The 17837-nt window shown below is 40.4% G+C and overlaps 1 protein-coding gene and 1 long non-coding RNA gene across 10 annotated transcripts in view; one reads left to right on the forward strand and one right to left on the reverse strand.

Annotated features, from left to right (window-relative positions):
* NCKAP5 (NCK associated protein 5) overlaps window positions 1–17837 on the forward strand; it is a 980982-nt gene that overhangs the window by 827990 nt on the left and 135155 nt on the right. The window lies entirely within an intron of this gene.
* On the reverse strand, window positions 8394–15950 carry LOC131503784 (uncharacterized). 3 transcript variants are annotated; one of them, XR_009257600.1, is made up of 5 exons: window positions 15625–15950; window positions 14077–14205; window positions 13571–13606; window positions 11770–11861; window positions 8394–8553 (listed from the first exon to the last, which is right to left on the reverse strand). It is a non-coding gene; the product is annotated as an uncharacterized LOC131503784 (long non-coding RNA). The 3 variants fall into 3 exon arrangements; XR_009257599.1 differs by lacking the exon at window positions 14077–14205 and having other exon boundaries at window positions 15625–15948; XR_009257598.1 differs by lacking the exons at window positions 13571–13606; window positions 14077–14205 and having other exon boundaries at window positions 15625–15945.

A 17837-nucleotide genomic window follows, 5' to 3' on the forward strand; every position in this document is an offset into this window, starting at 1 on the left:
GACTCATGTCCCCAAAATATCTTTTTTTGTTGTCAACCACCAGAGCCCACATTGCACCTTGGTCCTTTGTTCCTTGGATTAAAATGCTGTTTACTCTCCTGAGTTCCTGGTAACTCAGCAAGGGGGAAAACAGCAAGGGATTATCTGTCCTTAGCACTTAGCATAATAATCAGAAGTACCAATGAGCCAATCATCTCCCCACTTCCTTCAAAAAGCAACCAAACAGAACATTGAACAGCAATGACAACAATAAAAACTGGAGTCCCGCTTACAAGAACTTTCTGGTATTTTTTTATTTCTGTGCATGTCACCGAATATAATTTTTGAAACTTGGAAAGGAGCTCAAAAGGGTAACATGAGAATGGATACTTCAGTAAAACCTTGGTGGAGGGTTAAAGGAAGCTGAAAGGAAGTAACCTCAAACCTTGCTTCTGCTTCTGCTTCTGCTTCTGCTTCTGCTTCAGTTAGAAGAAAGGAACAGACTCTAGCCAGCGGAAGAGGAGCAGAAACCTTGAGTCTTATCTGTCATGTCTTTGGACTGTAGTAGGGACCAAGGGATGAAAAGTCGTCCTCACTAGTCATGCAATCTGAAAATCTGGCTGGAACGCCAGAATAGAGAATATAAATACCTCTTATGTCTGTATCAACAGCAACAGAGCAACCCTATGATATGTATGTATACTATTGAAATTGAAGAAAGGAGAGGTGGGTAAAGTTTCTGTAGATGGTTTGTTCTCCCTGTGAGGTTCCTGTCCCAGCAACATTAGCATCATCTGGCAGCAAGTCAGAAATGCAAATTCTCAGGTCACCACAGATCTAAACCAGAAAGCTGGGAACTCCTAGCAGTGTGGGTTTCATCCAGCCCTACAGGTGATTCTGATGCATGCTACGGCTTGAAAAACTCCTACTCTAGATCCGGAATCAGAAAACATTTTTTTTTTTCTGTAAAGGCTCAGATAGTAACAATCTGAGTTTTTGAAGGCTGTAAGGTATCTGTCTGAACTACTCACTCTGCCATTGTAGACCAAAGCATCCATAGATAATGTATAAATGAATGAACGTGGCTGTGTTCCTTTAAAAATATATTTACAAAAACAGGGATTTAGCCCATAGGTTCGCAAGTCCCTGTTGTAGATAATAGTAACAGCTCCCACTTACTGAGAATTTCCTGTGGGGTAAGTATGATGCTTTTCATAAATTCTCTCATTTATTTTTGCCCCATACTTTATAAGGTAGGCATTCTTGCCCTCACCTTGTAGATAATGAAATGAACTTCAAACTTGCCCAAAGGCATTCAGTTAGCAAGCCTAGAATCCAAACTTTATTTCCCTACAAAGGCTATACTGTGTACGTTAACTGGAAACTAATTGCATTGTACCCATTATTACTCTGACATAAGTAAAGCATAGCTAATACTTTCATCGTTTGGCGAGATGACTTGCTATCATTTTCGTAAATACAAATAAATATTTGTAAGTGCTTTTTTATGGTCACTTCAGCCTTCCCTCCCCAGTTTCTTCATAAGACACGAAGTCTCTTAGCTGACAGCTGAGATGGCACTATGCCATCATGAAGACAGACCTGTCATATGGAGCACAGCCCAGACTGGGCCTGCACAGGCCTCAGAGCAGGGCTGTAGAAGGGCGCTGTGTGTGTTGGGCATTAAGACTCCCAGGGAACTTTGGACAGGAGAATGCCGACAGGAAACACCTACTTCTCCATCTTGTTCTGTGCTGAGCCAGCACACTCACCAGGCTGCCAGAGGGGTGGCCTGAGAGGCAATTGCCTTCTGGGACTGAACCAAGTACATGACTGTGCACCGTGAGGGGAGTCATGATAAGAACGACTGTTCACTGAGCACGCCTCAGTGTGCCATCAGGTGCTTTCCCTGGAGGGTATCTGTTCATTACCATAAAATACTATGAGGAAACATATTCCTTTCTTGCAGATAACAAATAAGATCACACAGCTGGTAGATGCTTCAGCTTGGATGTGAACTTGAGTCTGACTTCAAAGCCAATGTCTTAACCAATGTCTTAATTATATAGTAGTGGCCCCGCTGTGAACTAAAAACAGGTACAGGGTCAGCCTTGGGCTTTGTAAAAGCTATGCGGCAGCTGCATCACATCTCAGAAACTCAACTGAAATACATTTAAACCATCTATTTTTAGAGGCCTTTATTCAAAAACAAGAATCAGTAAACAGACTTTATTTAAGATCATGAATCAACAGACTCAGAATATCCTGTGAAATTTTGTGTGTGATTATAACAGCTTCCCATGCATTCTTCATGGCATAGAACTTAAGGGCACGCACTCTGGAGCCAGATCGTCCAGGTTTTTCCTTCGAGCAAGTTGTTTTACCTTTCCCCACCTCTGTTTTCGCCATCTGTAAAATGGAACTAATAAACATAGCCACCTCCCAGGGAAGTTGTGAGGATTGAAATAACACATAAGAACCTGGCCTGACACACAGTAGCTGTGCATTCATTTTGTAACCCAATCAGTGTGACTTTGCTCCTTGGTGAGTCAGAAACTCCAAGTGTGTTTTTGCACAAAGAAAGGAAATCATGTGAGGAATCGCTTCCAAAGCTTTGACTCCCCAGAGAGGGTGAATGGATTAGGATGAATATTTACATCAGGAAGTCTTGTCACTGGATTAGAGGCGGCCGTAAGGTCACACGTGTGCCTTAAGGAAACATGCCTATACATACGTTGTATGTTATGCAAATGAGGCTGAGGTGCCTCCTTGGGTGGAGATTGTAGTATTAAAAGAGGTAAAACTAACTGCCAGTCATCCCAGGACTCACTCCACAGTCCATCTGCGCAGGTCTGGGTCACTGGGTTAGCTCAAGCAGTCTGGGTGGCCTCGGCCAGTGGGATGCCTTGTCAGGACGGTCACCATCACCCGAGGGGTGGTTTAGGGTCTCATTTGCCTGAGTTAAGAGGCAAACCAGAAAGAAGAGCTTAGGGAAGAATGTAAGATAAAGGTTAATGAGTACAAGCAGGTGGACATTAAAAGTCAGGTCTGGGGTCTAGCTGGTGACAGTTTCAGTTGTTGCATTTGTAACTATTTTTATGACTATACCCCCACACTCTGTCCCCAGCTGAATGACAGACACACTTCATATTTGCCGCCCTCTCTTTGTGCTCTTCGGCTCAAGTATGAAAAGCAGCCCCTTCTGTATCATCACCTCTGGGGATAATTGGAGTGACTCTTTGCCCCTAAATATAAGCACTTTCTCTCTCCTGGCCTCTGCTTTTGCCTTGTCCTTTCCCACCGCATTGTACGTGCCTACAAAGGGTTTGTTAGACTAATTTGAACTGAAGTCTGCTCTCAGCTACTAGGGAAACCCACTCTCTATTTTATTCCTTGATGTTATTATTAAGTCTTAGCATCTCCATCCGCCTGATATCAGATTCCCCATAAGCCCCACTTCTGGGCCCCACAGAGTCATTATGTGTTCTCCAAGACCAGTAGTTCTGAACAGAGCAGCGGTGCACCTTGTGAAGGAGGTGTTTGGCGCATATCGTTGGTTGGAGCGTATTTAGGAAGCGTTTCAGAGACTGGAGGCAAAGATGCCACACCTAGCCCCGTGCACCTTGCTGCCTCATCCATCCCACCTGATCTTACTGTGGGCTCATGATTATCTGAGCAGAGCATCTCACACTGTTTTACGCAGAAACTCAAAGTATTTTTGGGATGGTTTTAATGTAAGCTGAATTTGGTCAGAATTTTTTAAGGGAAGAATTGAGCTTTGTTTTGTTTATAGTTTCACCAAGAATTGCTCCCCCTTTGAGGAAAGCACGCCATTGTTTGTAGCGGTCTTCATTATATTTGAGTCTCCGACACAAGAAACCTGTAAGAGTCTGTGTTTATGGTGTCACAGCTGTGGTCATTCCACGGTGCAGGCATCTGACCACTTCATTACACCCTGTAGGAGAGTAATGCCTGAGCATTTGCATATTGACAAGCGTATTGTTCTATTACAAATTACACATATATTTCCTTTCCTATAAGTTTATATATTATATGTATTTTTTTGAAGTTGGTATGTGTGTGTGTTTCAGGGGTCCCCAATACCACCCCTAAGTTTAACGATCTGCTAAGAGGGCTCACAGGACTCAGTATTTAGTTGTGCTCACAGCTAAGGTTTATTGTAGTGACAGGATACAAAGCAAACTCAGCCGTCGGCAGAGGGGCATAGAGTGAAGTCTGGGGAGACCTGTGCAAGCTTTCAAGGGAACTCTCCTGTTTGAGTCACACAGGATGCATCTGCTTCCCCCAGTGGGTTGTGACAGCACATATGAAATACTGTTGACCAGAAAAGCTCATACAGCATCAGTTCCCAGGGTTTTTAATAGGGCAGGTCAGGTGGGCACCCTCTGCCTAGCACACACCCAAATTCTAGACTCCTAGAAGGAAAGCAGGTATTCTGCATGAGCCACATTATTTGTATAAACAACTTAGGCACAGTAAGCTACTACCGTGATCAGTAAGCACAGTAGGAACCTTCTGTAATTCAGATTCCAGCCCAGGGCCTATGTTATAAGCAAGCCTTTTAAGAAATAGCAGTCAGGCCTGCAATGTTAATTCTTTACTGTATAGTAAGTTATAATAACTGTGAAAATCACTGGCATGCAGCAAATGGGGAATTAAAAAATATTTGTTTACAAGGGGCACTAGGTTTGATAGATTGAAAACCATTGTCTTAAACAAAATAACCCTCCACCCCCACATATCTACGTTTAGCATTCCAGAGATATAATTATTGGTTTCATGTGCCCCAAATCAAATTTTAAAGCAGAGGTTAAGATTTTTTTAAATATGCATTGCTTCCATCTACTATCAACAGTCTGTTAATGAAAGGTAGCAAACAGAATATTTCTCCTCTTGTATTAGGAACAAATCTAGAATGGCCAGTTTTTCCGTACCTTTTTACCTGTGAATTCCCTGTTTTATAATAATATAATAAATGGCAATTTCTCTGTTATTAATACAATTCTATCACTTACGGGGCACCTGGGTGGCTCAGTCAGTTACGGGTCCGACTTCGGCTCAGGTCATGATCTCGCAGTCCATGAGTTTGAGCCCCGCATCGGGATCTGAGCTGACAGCTCAGAGCCTGGAGCCTGTTTCGGATTCTGTGTCTCCCTCTCTCTCTGACCCTCCCCCGTTCATGCTCTGTCTCTCTCTGTCTCAATAATAAATAAAGGTTAAAAAAAAAATTTAAAAAAACCCAAACAATTCTATCACTTACTACTTCTGTAGTAAATCTGAATTTTAATTTTTCTACTAAATCTGAAAATCTCACTAATTATGAGTTAAAGACACAATTTTAACTTGAGAAGTATCATTCCAGCATCAGGGCCAAGTGCAAGGCATGTAATACAAATGAAAGTATAATTCAGTGTCATCAGGTCACCTCTGATAGCCCCCTGGTTGACACCATACTGTGGATTAAAATAATAGCTCCAGCTGGCCCTTCTTCAATACGATATGCATAAACAACAGGTGTGCTGGTTAATTGTTTTCTCATCATGGTGCATATTTCACACCCCATAACTCCCAAATGAAATACCAAAAGAATACATAAAATTAAATGATTCAAAGATTTAAAGGGTTTATGTTTTTTTATGGAAGAGTGGGAATCCATTGAAATATTTAGAGGGAACTATAGCTATAACCGTTATTATTAATGCCCCTAAAGTTACAATATTTATGTTTGCTTTAAAAATTCACACTTGAAGATCACACACACACACACACACACACACACACACACACACAATGAGGCAGGTACACATGCAGGGAAGGTGTACTTGGAGTTTAGAAAAGGAAGAGTTTATCACACACCTTTTAAGGTTTATTTATTTTTGAGAGACCAAGAGAGAATGTGAGCAGGGGAGGGGCAGAGACAGGGTGAGACACAGAATCTGAAGCAGGCTCCAGGCTCTGAGCTGTCAGCACAGAGCCTGACTCGGGGCTCGAACCCATGACAGCTCAGAGTCTGATGTGGGGCTCAAACCGATGAATCGCAAGATCATGACCTGAGCCAAAGTCAGAGGTTTAACCTACTGAGTCACCCAGGCACCCCTCACATACCTTCTTTTAAAGGAGCACTTGAAAGCTCCCATGGAAGTGTAGCATTACGTGACAATGACCTTCTGTTCTTCCATTGCTGTTTTCAAACTAACCTTTGACCTTTGCAAGTGGGAACTGGAACATGACTATCTAGAAGGGACTGAATCAGCATTGACACTTGTAGCCATTGAGTACTCTCCTTGTTGCTCCCCCTACTCTCCATGCATTTCCATCCAGATGAGCCTGAAGTTATGTTAAGTGACTTTTAGCACAGAAGCATGTCGTGGAAGATTCGGCGTTGCTATCTTTTGTGGAACTAAGCGTTTTGCTGGCACAAATCCATGTGGCTTACTTCTCTCATCCCATGGTAAGACCAGGGGTAGTAGTTAAAATGAAACATGAGCAACAGTGAAACTTGAAACAGCTAGTCAAGCAATCCACCTCCTTTGTACTAAAGTCTCCTAATGTCCCCTTTCTTCTCCCAAATGACTTGCCTCTGTTACAGTGGCTTGATACTGGTGGCTTTGGAGTCCTTGTGGAAAAGCCCTGTCACTACTGAATGAATTTCTATTGACTTTGCTGAGGCTGTGAAATAGTATATTCAGAGATAAAATCAGATTCTTAATGTAACTGAAGAGGCCATTAATGCTTTAACTCTTAGTCACCTCCCCGCACCCCTAGGTTTTTTTTTGGCTTCCTCTTAAGGGCAGTCTCAGCAATGCAGACATGTGAATTGTATCATTAACTAGGCTTGTCATAAACTATGCCATCCGTCATTATCATACATTAAATTTTTGTGGGTGGTCATCCTGGAAGTTCATATTAAATTTGGTGGCTTACCTTGAACACGCTATGTTTCATTAGCTACTCACCTGTGTAGAGACACAGGAGAGAGGGATAATTTGTCTATGTCCCATGGGCAGTACAAGGACAGCTATAACAGTATGAATTAAAGACCACTTAACTGTGTTTGAAGTAGAGAAAGTTGGCCTCAGGATATCATCCCACTGAAATCAGTATTGCTTCAGAGATCTCTAAGACACTGGCCTACCTGAGACTACTTGCCTCTCAAACTTGTTCCTTCTGGCTGACATTTTAAGTTGACTCCTTGAATCAGTCAGGATGGGCTATGGTAAGCTGTAGTAACAAACAACTGCAAAATATATGTGGCTTCAGACACAAAGATTTGTTTCTCATGCTAGATTACTTTCGTAGGTCAGCACGGGAGCCAGCCACACATCTTAGACACTCAGGAGACATTACTGATGGAGTAGCCACCATCTCAAACATTGCCAATCACCAGGCTGAGAAGAAGAGAGCTATGGATGGTTTCACATCACTATTAAAAATGCTTTGGTCAGACTAAGTATATGGCCCCACTCAACCATAGAGGCGTTAAGAAACACAAGTAGACATGTCCCGAGAAGGAAAGAGAATTGGACATATTTAGTAAGTAGCATTCATGACCACCACACTCAGCGGACACCTTTCTTCCTTATTTCTTCTACCCCAGATACTAGAAAGACAAATATGCTGTTTCTCAGCTTCCCTTTGTACTAAGAGAGTCCAGGTTGACCTGCTTCTGGCCTATGAGACCTTTGTGGAAATCTGCTGTGGGGATTTATGGCAAGCTTTTGTTTTCCTGATGAAAGGGGTGAAACACAGCTATAGTGTTCATTTATGCTTACCCCTTCTTCCTATCTGGAAGGTGGAGGCAATGCCAGGAAATATAGCAGCTATCTTAGCATGAGCCTTCACACAAAAGATGGCAGAATAAGACAGGAATGAGAAGAGTTTGACTTCTTGATGATATCAATGAACTACACCACCAGCTCTGGACTGCCTACCTCCAGACATCTTGCTGTGTGAGAAATATAAACGCTACTATAAGCTTATGACATTGTAAGTCAGGCTTTTTGTGTTGTTGTTGTTGTTGTTGTTGTTTTTGTTGTTGACAGCTGAATGCAATCCTGAGAGTCCTTATTTTGAAATTGAAAAGGAAAACTTTCCATTTGGAAGGATGTGTTACCCACAATTACCCCAGTGAAATTAAAATATGGTTGAGAGATTGCTAATACATGCTCCTGTTTTAGACCCTTTGCCACAGGTCTTTTGGGTGTCATTTCATGTGAGCTTTCTTTGTCAGTATAAGCTAGGTTATGATGTACTAACAAATAACCCCCATAATCTCATTGACCACCTAGCTCCAAACTTCTTGCTTTGTAAGAATACAGATGCCTAAGATTTGTTTATGTCTAAGCCCCTTAGAGTCAGTTTTTCTGTTTCTTACAGGTAGGTGCAATCTTGGCTGAGGCTGACACAGTCTTCTTTATTCTTGAATTTAAACAGATGTGCTACCCACAGTCTGTTAATGTTTTCAGGTTTTTTGATGAAGGGCTATCTGTAGAGATGATTCCATATAATGCTTTAAGAATTTCCAGTATATTTCCCATGGTCAGCTCCATCCATCTGATAAAACAGACAAAAAACTGCTGAAAATGTCTTCTAAAACATTTTTCTTTCTCTTTCCTCTTTCTATATTGAAGAACTCTCTAAAAGAAATCCTTTAATAAAAGTGTAAAGCTTCCATTCTGTGATAAAAAATTAAGTCTTGTTTTCATGTTTTATTGGGGTAGCTGGGACACTTACAGAATAAAATCTGTTAGAAATAAAATGATAAAAAGGAAGAAAAGAGACCATGGTTCTAAAAACTTTATAAAAGCCTTGAAACTATGAGAATATCTCCGTATCCTGAGAATTTACAGAATGTGCTGAAGTCTCTCAAATTCAAAACACTTGAGAACAGAAACTGTAACTTGTTCAACATTAACCTTGACAAATCCGGGTTCTGTCATGTGAATGAATGAACGCCTCCACTCTTGAGATCTCAGGACCTTGAACATCAAAATTGAAGTAGGGTAGCAGAAAATTATCTTTATCTCTTTCTCCCTTCTTCTACCTTCCATGCCATCCCTATTCTCTCTTTAAATTTTTAATAGATTACGTGAATGACTTTGACAAAAAAATCTAATGAGAAAATCTCTTCAAAAGCACTGTCGGCTTCCTTACTTGTCACCACCCGCACTCCCCGGAAGGACAGCACTTTGCTTTATGACCATGTATTGATCTCTAATATCTTTATTGAGCCTTGTCTCTTCCTTGCCTCCTACAGGCAAAGGGTGAGAGTTAGATAATAGTATTAATTTTCCAGACATCTGCACATGTTTTAATGGCCTTTTGAAGTTTGAAAATAGTTTCTCTGTGAACCCACCACAGGGCTAAAATGCCATTAAGGCCTAGATTGCAACGATACATAACAATCATAGCTGTAGAGCTCAGCTTGGCAATGAAAAGAAAGCTCATTTATTTTAGTGGAGATTCAAATTAATGTACGTTCCTTGCCCAACCAGAGCCAGCATTACCAGGTGCTGGAGGTAATCATCAGGACCCAGGATGGCTGAAATCCACCCATTCTTCCTCACACATGTGGGAAGTCAGAGCCACAACAGAAGGTCTCCACATCACACCATCACACACGACGTGAGATGGAGGGTTCGGGAGTAGTGACGTAGTTGAGGGTGATAACCATGTTTTAGCCATGGCCCATTTTTTTTTTTTAGACCAGAGAAGCCTTTGGTCCCCTTCTCAGAACAATGCTATTACATGCACGAAGACATGGGAGTATAAAAGGAAACCGATTATACTGAGGTGCCATTACTAAGGTGTTGAAAAATATGTTAGATGAGCTTCATTCCTAAAGCATGAGATAACAAGCTCAAATGGAAGTTCTAACTTAGTTCTTATGTAATGATTCCAATATATAATATTTAGAGATATTACTACAACTGCAATGTGACATGAAGATGTCTGTGATCTCTTGTAGTGACAGAGTCACCAATTAATACCACTGTAGTTTCATGCCTACATTCATAACTGAAGGAAATGTTAAATTTTATTCAAGTTTGGTGAAACTAAAGATGCATTGTTTTTTCCTCCAAGTTCACAAAGGCTCTGAATTCTACTCATGGATCTCTGAGCTCTCACATTAAAGAACCCCGAGAGTCTGTATATTTCCTAGGAATTGCAGGCCTGTGTAGATACAAGGATGATTATTTATTCTTTCCATGCAATGTTTACTTAATACCCTTGAGTTGTTCTCTCTAGAGTAGGGATGCATCCTCTGATGACAGCCACCCTGTTTTTGTTTTTGTTTTTGTTTTTGTTTTCTTAGCTCTCTTACAAGTGATGACCACTTGTGGGGCTAGAAGCACTTTGGAGGGTTTGTTTCTCCCCATTTACACAAAACTACCTGGCCAGGTTTGGGAAGCCTACCAGAGACCCTGACATGATCACCTGCTCTACCTAGCTGGCAAAAGTCACCATGTGCATGACACCTGTTTCATAATTTGACATTGGACAGTCTCAGAGAGGAAAGGACAAATGGTTCTAAGTAGTATTGTGTGCATTTACCTTAAGATTATCACTGGTTCTTCCATGGGGCATAGTTTTTTCAAAGAGGATGTTCAAGTATAATTATCTGGGAATTTCTTAAAATTGGAGGAAAGTCAGATTTAAAACCAGGAGAATTTTCTGTTTCTTGTAACAGACTAGAGGAACTGGTTTGGCTTGTCCCATTACATAGTGACAAAGCAGCATTTGATAGCAGCAGCCTATGTGATAAAATGATTATGGCAGCAGTGAGAAAGAATCTAATAAGGAAATTGATCTGCAGATTCCAATTCTGTAAGAGCCAACATCAATCAACATAAATGTCAATAATGAGATCATACTGAAAACTGCCTAGTTCTTTCAGAGGGTTCTAGGGTCTGGTGACAGATTCAAGAAGTAAATGTGAAAAAAGAATTTAAGAGGTTCACAATTACTCCACTGACCAGCAGCAGGCTACATGGTTCTTTGCTGGCACATGACAGAGTCTGTCTTGGCCCAGGCTAAGATTAATTGGACATTGCTAAAGGATTTTCATATTGAGAGATATGTGATAGTGGTACCACATGGTATAATATAATAATAGCTGTTTTTGTACTTAGCAATTATAGCTACACACTACAGTTTAGGGAGGGGAATAGGAGAAACTTGGTGCTGTGACTTATATGTATCCTTTGGGAGGCCATGTCTAGATAGTGCAGTGGCAAAGGAAACTGTCTGTTCTCAGAGATTTATCTGGAAAGGTTATATGGGTAGAATTCTGAAGTCATTATTTGCCATTTTATATAACTTCATTGTTTGTCTGCCTAGGGTTTTTACTAAGAACTGCTCCTTGATTCTGTCATGTTAGAGACCATGAGTAGCAACAGGACAAGTATAAGTGAATTTCAGGATTGGGAACATCAGGGAGTGTTATGACAAAGGGGTTGCTAATGAGTAGGACAAGAAATGGGGCTCTTGGGTGGCTCAGTCAGTACAGCGTCCAACTTCGGCTCGGGTCATAATTTTCCAGTTCACAAGTTCGAGCCCCGCTTCGGGCTCTGTGCTGACAGCTCAGAGCCCTGAGCCTGCTTTCAGATTCTATGTCTCCTTGTCTCTCTGCCCCTCCCCCACTCATACATGTGCCCTCTCTTTCTCTCTCTTTCAAAAATAAACATTACAAAATAAAGAGTGGGACAGGAAAGTCAGGTGGGTGGGCACAGAAATGAAAATGTGAATATAAGACACAGCTCAGCTTACTTTCACCTGGAGCCATCTTGATGTCTCAGCGAGGGATTTCTCCCATGTTTCCTGTCCAGGCAGGAGCATTTTCCAGGATATGGGCAATCTTCCTGTAGGAACAGGAAAGGAAATAAGTGGAAACAGGAGGGACTTAGAACAAGCCACTCCTACCTAACATTCTGATTATAAAGCAGCTACCTCAGAATTGACAAAACTGATTTTCCAAGAAATATTGGCCCCACTATCCCTTGCTCTGTGTATTTTTTTTTTCTATCTCAACTGGATACCCTGCTATTGGCATTTTCTGGAGTTTGGGGTCTCGTGTTGCAAATTATCACCTACATGCTACCGAAATGGTGGCTTTTCACTGGAAATGATATTAGGAAGCTGTCTCAGGACTTCTTTTTGGTTTATACTATCAGGCATACTTTTGGCACTGACACTAATTGAGGGTAGATGCAAGAGAGGGTGGGAATCATGCTATTCTGTCTTTGAAAATTATGTTAAGATTCAAGTCTACTCTTACCTCAGCAAGCTTAGCAAAGGGAACATAACCAGATCTTTTTCTGGTCTGGGAGTATCTTTCCGAGTCTAATAATAAATAATCAGAGAAGATAAGAGCCTGGGTGGATTTCTTGGGCGCAAATCTGTACAGTCACACAGGGGCTAGAAGGGCCCTGTGCTTGATGTAATACTGTTCTGTCACCACTGTGAAATTCTTAGTATCTTTTTTTTTTTTTTTTTTTTTTTTTTTTTTTTTTTTTTTTTTACAAATGGTCCCCTTCATTGCACAAGTTATGTCACTGGTTATGAAAATAGCTAACATTTGTTGAGCATTTCATGTGTCCAAACCCCTTGGTGAATTGAATTCTTACCACAACCTTATAACTCCAGAGTTCCTTCTCTTGAACATCAAATCTTCAATGAGGCCCTTTGAGTTGATGTTGTTACTATTATCCATAAAGGAAACTAAGGCTCAAAGGTACAGTAACTTGCCTTAAAACCAGGATCTGAACCCAAGCCTGATCATACCTTGGCCACGTGCCAGCCTTGCCTCCCTGGTTATGGATGTGGCAAATGGGGAAGGGAGCTAATGTGTAAACTCAGACCCAGGATTTATCCTGAATGTTTAAAAGCTAGTTTTCTAGTTGTTGATCATCTTTGTCTTAAATATGTCAGCTAAAAAGGTAATAATAAGTAAGTCAGCTAATCAAGGGTTGGGGTTCATTGGATTCCAGTTGATGGAGGTGTCCAGGTGATGCGATGAACATGGCCGCAGTGCATGGGCCCAGACTCCATCCTAGCCTAGCTCAGTGACTCGCTGGGCTAGGTGACATCTTCCAGGAACCAACCATCGGCTTTCTGAATAAGTGACTCACATTTTACACGCTGACTGTATTTTTATGTACTCAAGTTGGAGGGCGTCTTATTCCATTAGTTTTTGATCAATATAAAAGTATTTATGAAAAGAAATTTACCATCCCACATAAAACAGCTGAACAAAAAAAGTAAAGATTTATATGTAATAAATGTTTTGAAGCCATTTAGAATTATTAACAGGGACATTTGGGGAGAAATCTTTATAGTCTGCGACTCACAGTCTTGGGGAAAAAAATTTTGTCTCTAAAACCAGCTGATGATTAGCAAGTGTTCAAAGCAGACCCTTAATTTTATAATAATAATTACTTCTTGGGAATCTGTATCCTGTCATCATTTCTCAAATGAGTATAAGAGCAGTTTCTTTGCTCCATAATGCTCATTTCTTTGTAATAGTTATTTATAGATCCATAACCAATTCCTTTGAAAAGTAAGAACTCACTTTTGGTATTCTGAGGTTGAAAATGCTGTCCATGATCTGAAGTAAAAGGAGAGCTCGAGAAAGGTTACTTTGCATCTTTTAAGAAAGTTTCCATCAAAGCAGTTTATGAAAATTAATAAATCTTGAGGGATTTGAGAAGATGGGATAATTTTAGGATTATTGTAACTGGTGACTGTCTCAGAAGAAAATAGAGAGATTATGTTATTTGTATTTATGCATCGGATATCCATTTAATACTTCACAATTTCCACCCTGGGAGATTAGGAATTTCTCTTTCCACCTTCTTCCTCTGTGCCTGATTCACAAATACATAAACGTTTACTGAACATGCTTGATTAGAACAAAGTGTTGTCTGAAGCAAAAAAAAAAAAAAAAAAGAAAGAAAGAAAAAGAGTAGAAACACTGTTTCATGTCTTGTGGAGAACATGCCTTTTTACTGTATTCTCTGATGCAGTTGTAACTCCCTTATCTGTCATACAAATGTTTGTAAAATCATATCCATTTACTTTTCTCTTGGATGTTACGTTTGAGTCTTTAGTCGATTTGCTGGAGGATTTGCTGGAGAAACCAAGGAGCGATTTTGACTTGAAAGTCTGGCATCACTTCTACTTCACATTCTGTTTTCAACAGCCTCTCTTAATATGCCGGGGAAAAAAATCCACAAGATTGAAATTTAAATATAGAATATATTTAGCAAACTAATAGAAAAATAAAAATAAATCCACTTGACTTGATAAATCCTACGTAATAGCTGAAAACTGCCATTTGCCAAGAAATGATTTAGCTTAGTGAAATGTATTTTACAGCTAATCCTTTAATGTCTGTTTAACATATTACCTTTCCCACTGTTAATATTGAACAGTATTGTAAGTTAGTAATTTTATGCCCTATATTTCAAATTGCTATTAGAGAGCCACATAAATAACAATTTTCAACCTCTTGTTTGTAACACCATGAGGCATTTCTTACCATGGGGTAAAGTAACAGTGGATTTAAAAAAAACTGCTGTGGGGATAAAGCCACAGGGAAACTAATGTGGATCTGTGGCAACAAAGCCTATAAAGCAAACTGAAGTAATAAGTCTGAAGCCCTGATAATGTACAACTTAGTATTAACTATCAGGGGCAGTGAGACTATGGGCCCTCGTTGAACATTCAGCCAGAAATTGAGTTTACGGAATACATCTTCACAAATATTAAATGAATGGGACTCCAGGAACTTGTCCTATTAGAACAAGGACACTGGCCTATAAAATGCAGATGAGTGCATAGCACAAAAGTCATTTTCATGGGCGTCTGATCTAGTCCTTAACGCTAGCCTCCATGCCAGGAAGTGCCATGAGGGTGAATCCTATAGTTTGTGAAGGCCCCAGCAGTTATCTCCCAAACTCTGAATTTCACTTGTTCTCAGCTTTCTTTTAATAATGTAAGGAGGCACACATCTTATATATAATTCTCCATTTTTTTTTTTTGTTTTTTTTTTTGTTTTGTTTTGTTATTTGGTTTTTTGTTTTGTTTGTTTCCAAAACACCAACAAGACCTTTCCCCTTCCTTGGAGTTTAATCTTCTAGTGCTAGGCACTAATTATTTATTTTGATGTCTCCTTGTTGTACTTGCAAGAAGAGAGTAGGGCCCAGGTATGATTTCTTGCCAACAGCCTGGAAAATGAACCCCTTTGGTTCACCAAGGAAATCATCCTGTATCTTCTTGATTAGCGATTAGAGACCTCTGGAGTGCTAGCAGCAATCTGCACAGTTTTAGCACGCAGTGGTGAAGTAAGCATCATAGGTTGAACCCCCTGCCTTCCCTGCAACCAAGAAGCACCCCTCAAAGGCACAGAAGCTCTGTGTGTCTCCACCGTGTCTGCATTTCCTTCCAGGGACCCTTCCAGTCCCTTCTTATAGACCTCACCTTGCTTGTTTACGTAGATAAGAGTAACGGAGGCCACAGCTAAGTTCAGCATTAGGAAAAAATGTGGGCCTGGCAAAGGGATAAAGGGGAAAGCATGTGCCTTGGAGACAGTGATGAGTTCAAGTCTGAGCCCTTACTACTCACTGTATGACTTGCCACAGGTTCCTTACTGCTGAGATGTCTCTCTCATCTTTTTGCCTCCACGGTCTTGCTCAACTGTTTGCAGAAAGATGTCACACTCTTTCATCTCTGGACCTTTGCATACATTCTGCCCAGAAGGGCTTTTTTTCTCCCCCTCGTTTCTTGGCTCCTTCACCTGAGTCATCATTTCTTGTTCCTACCTTCTCTATTTAGCTATTTTTCTCAGGAAAGCCTCCATGGAGCCTCCTGCTGAGATTTACAAGGCACATGACAGTGAGGGTGCCCGATGGCTTGTCTTCCTACCTGTGCCTTTGGGGGTGGGGACTGTGTTTGTTCATCATTGTGTCCTAGGTAAGACATCACAGTGGCAGAGAATGTGGTGTCCTAAAAAGGTCATGTGGCAGGATTCTCGCACAGAGTCATGACATGGAGGCTTTTCTTTTCAGGAAGTAACTTTATTTGTGCCAGTACGGCTCAGTTGGGTTGATACCCTAGAAACTTAGCCCTGAATGCCATGTGGCGTAGTTTTTTAATACCTTTTTTACTTCTTTGTCTCCCATATATGGTAACACACAAACATGTGGTCTGATTAAGTGGTCTCATGTTAGAAGGTCGTGAGGGATGTTGTCAGGTATGCGTATAGCCAGGTTGCCTTGAGGTTTTTATTTTGTTGTGTTTTTCCTTAGAGAGGGGACCCTATCACAGGCAGGCGTGACATATGAGTCCAGGTTCAAATCCCTGACTGAACAGTACCTCACCTGCTCTTGTTCTTTAAATTTTCTCATTTGAAAAATCAAAGTTATAATAGTTTCTACCTCATGAGGTGAGTATAAGGATTAAATTAGAAAAAAATAATAGGGGCACTAAGCATAGCACCTGGCATGTAGTCTATAAATGTTTGCTGTTTTTCTCGTTAGTTTTATTTTAAGTTAGATCCAAATTTATATACAAAATTGTGTTTTCCAGAAAGAATGTGGAGCTCTAAAGAGGAAATAAAAACATCACCAGTACCAATAAAATTACCAATCATAATAATAATGAAATGATAATAATGAAAGTATGTTTTTTGATAAATGAATTAATGATGTTTGAGTGTAGTAAGGGAAAGTATTACATTATACTTCGAGGTACTTCTTTTTTTAATCTTACATGGTTTGTCTTGTTGTCTAATTAATTTGTATTGTTATTTTTGTAAATTTTATATAACGAACCATCATAAGCCAGTTCCAATTATAGAAATTAAGAGAATGAACCCTGCACTCATACTACCTGGGATACTGTTTATGTGACATTAGACAAGATTTTTAGCTTCTGTACCTCAATTTCTTGCCTATAAAATGGGAATGATGATGTCCTTACTATGGGTGATGATGAGCGTTTCAAAGAATAATATACGTGAAAGACATACCTGATGCTAAACACAGCTCAGAAAATGTCTACAGCTACTGATGGGAGTGACCCAAATTATGGGCTAAACACTTAGCAGAAATAAACAACTCACCTTGCAAAAGAGACCAATTCCCTCTCTTCGCGTGAGAAGCAAACGGAATGTGGAAGTCTGGACTTAGAAGGACACATATCTGAGAAAGAATCCTGGCTCTACTTCTTACTGGAATATAACCTTTTGACTTTGGATCCCTTCCTTAGATTTGGTTACCTGAATTTCTTCATCCCTAAAAGTTAAGATAGTAACTTCTTCCACATTTAGCATGAGGATCCATGAGATAGAGATTCAGGGCAGAGACTTCATACAGAGCCTTCGTACCCCACAGGGCAGGAAGTGATTCATTTCTTCCTAAGAAATGGTGTGTTCGACTCCAGTGGCCACCACCATAATTTCCAATAGGCCTGGTAAAAATAGCAGGCCAGGTCCCCCCCTACCCCCGACCCCTGCCTAATTTCTTTAGTTCTATGAAATCAGAGGGAAAATTTGTCCCCCTACATGTAAAAAGCAAAAGCTTCAGCAATCCAGGAAACTTCTCAAAAATAAAGCTTGATTAAAAATGTAAAATGCAGTGTAGATAATTTTACAAAACAGCAGGGGCAATTGGCAAGCACTTATTAAAGTACCTGTTAAAGTAATTAGTGATAAAAATGGAAGTTTCTCGCACTTCTGTATCTCTTAGATCCCAGAATAGGCTCAGGCTGTGCTGAATCATTTCCTGTCTCAGATCAGAGTCAGGGAAGAACACAAAAGGAAAGCTTCAGAGAGTCTT

This window comes from Neofelis nebulosa, chromosome 2 (genome assembly GCF_028018385.1).
Source record: "Neofelis nebulosa isolate mNeoNeb1 chromosome 2, mNeoNeb1.pri, whole genome shotgun sequence".
Lineage (NCBI taxonomy): Eukaryota > Metazoa > Chordata > Mammalia > Carnivora > Felidae > Neofelis > Neofelis nebulosa.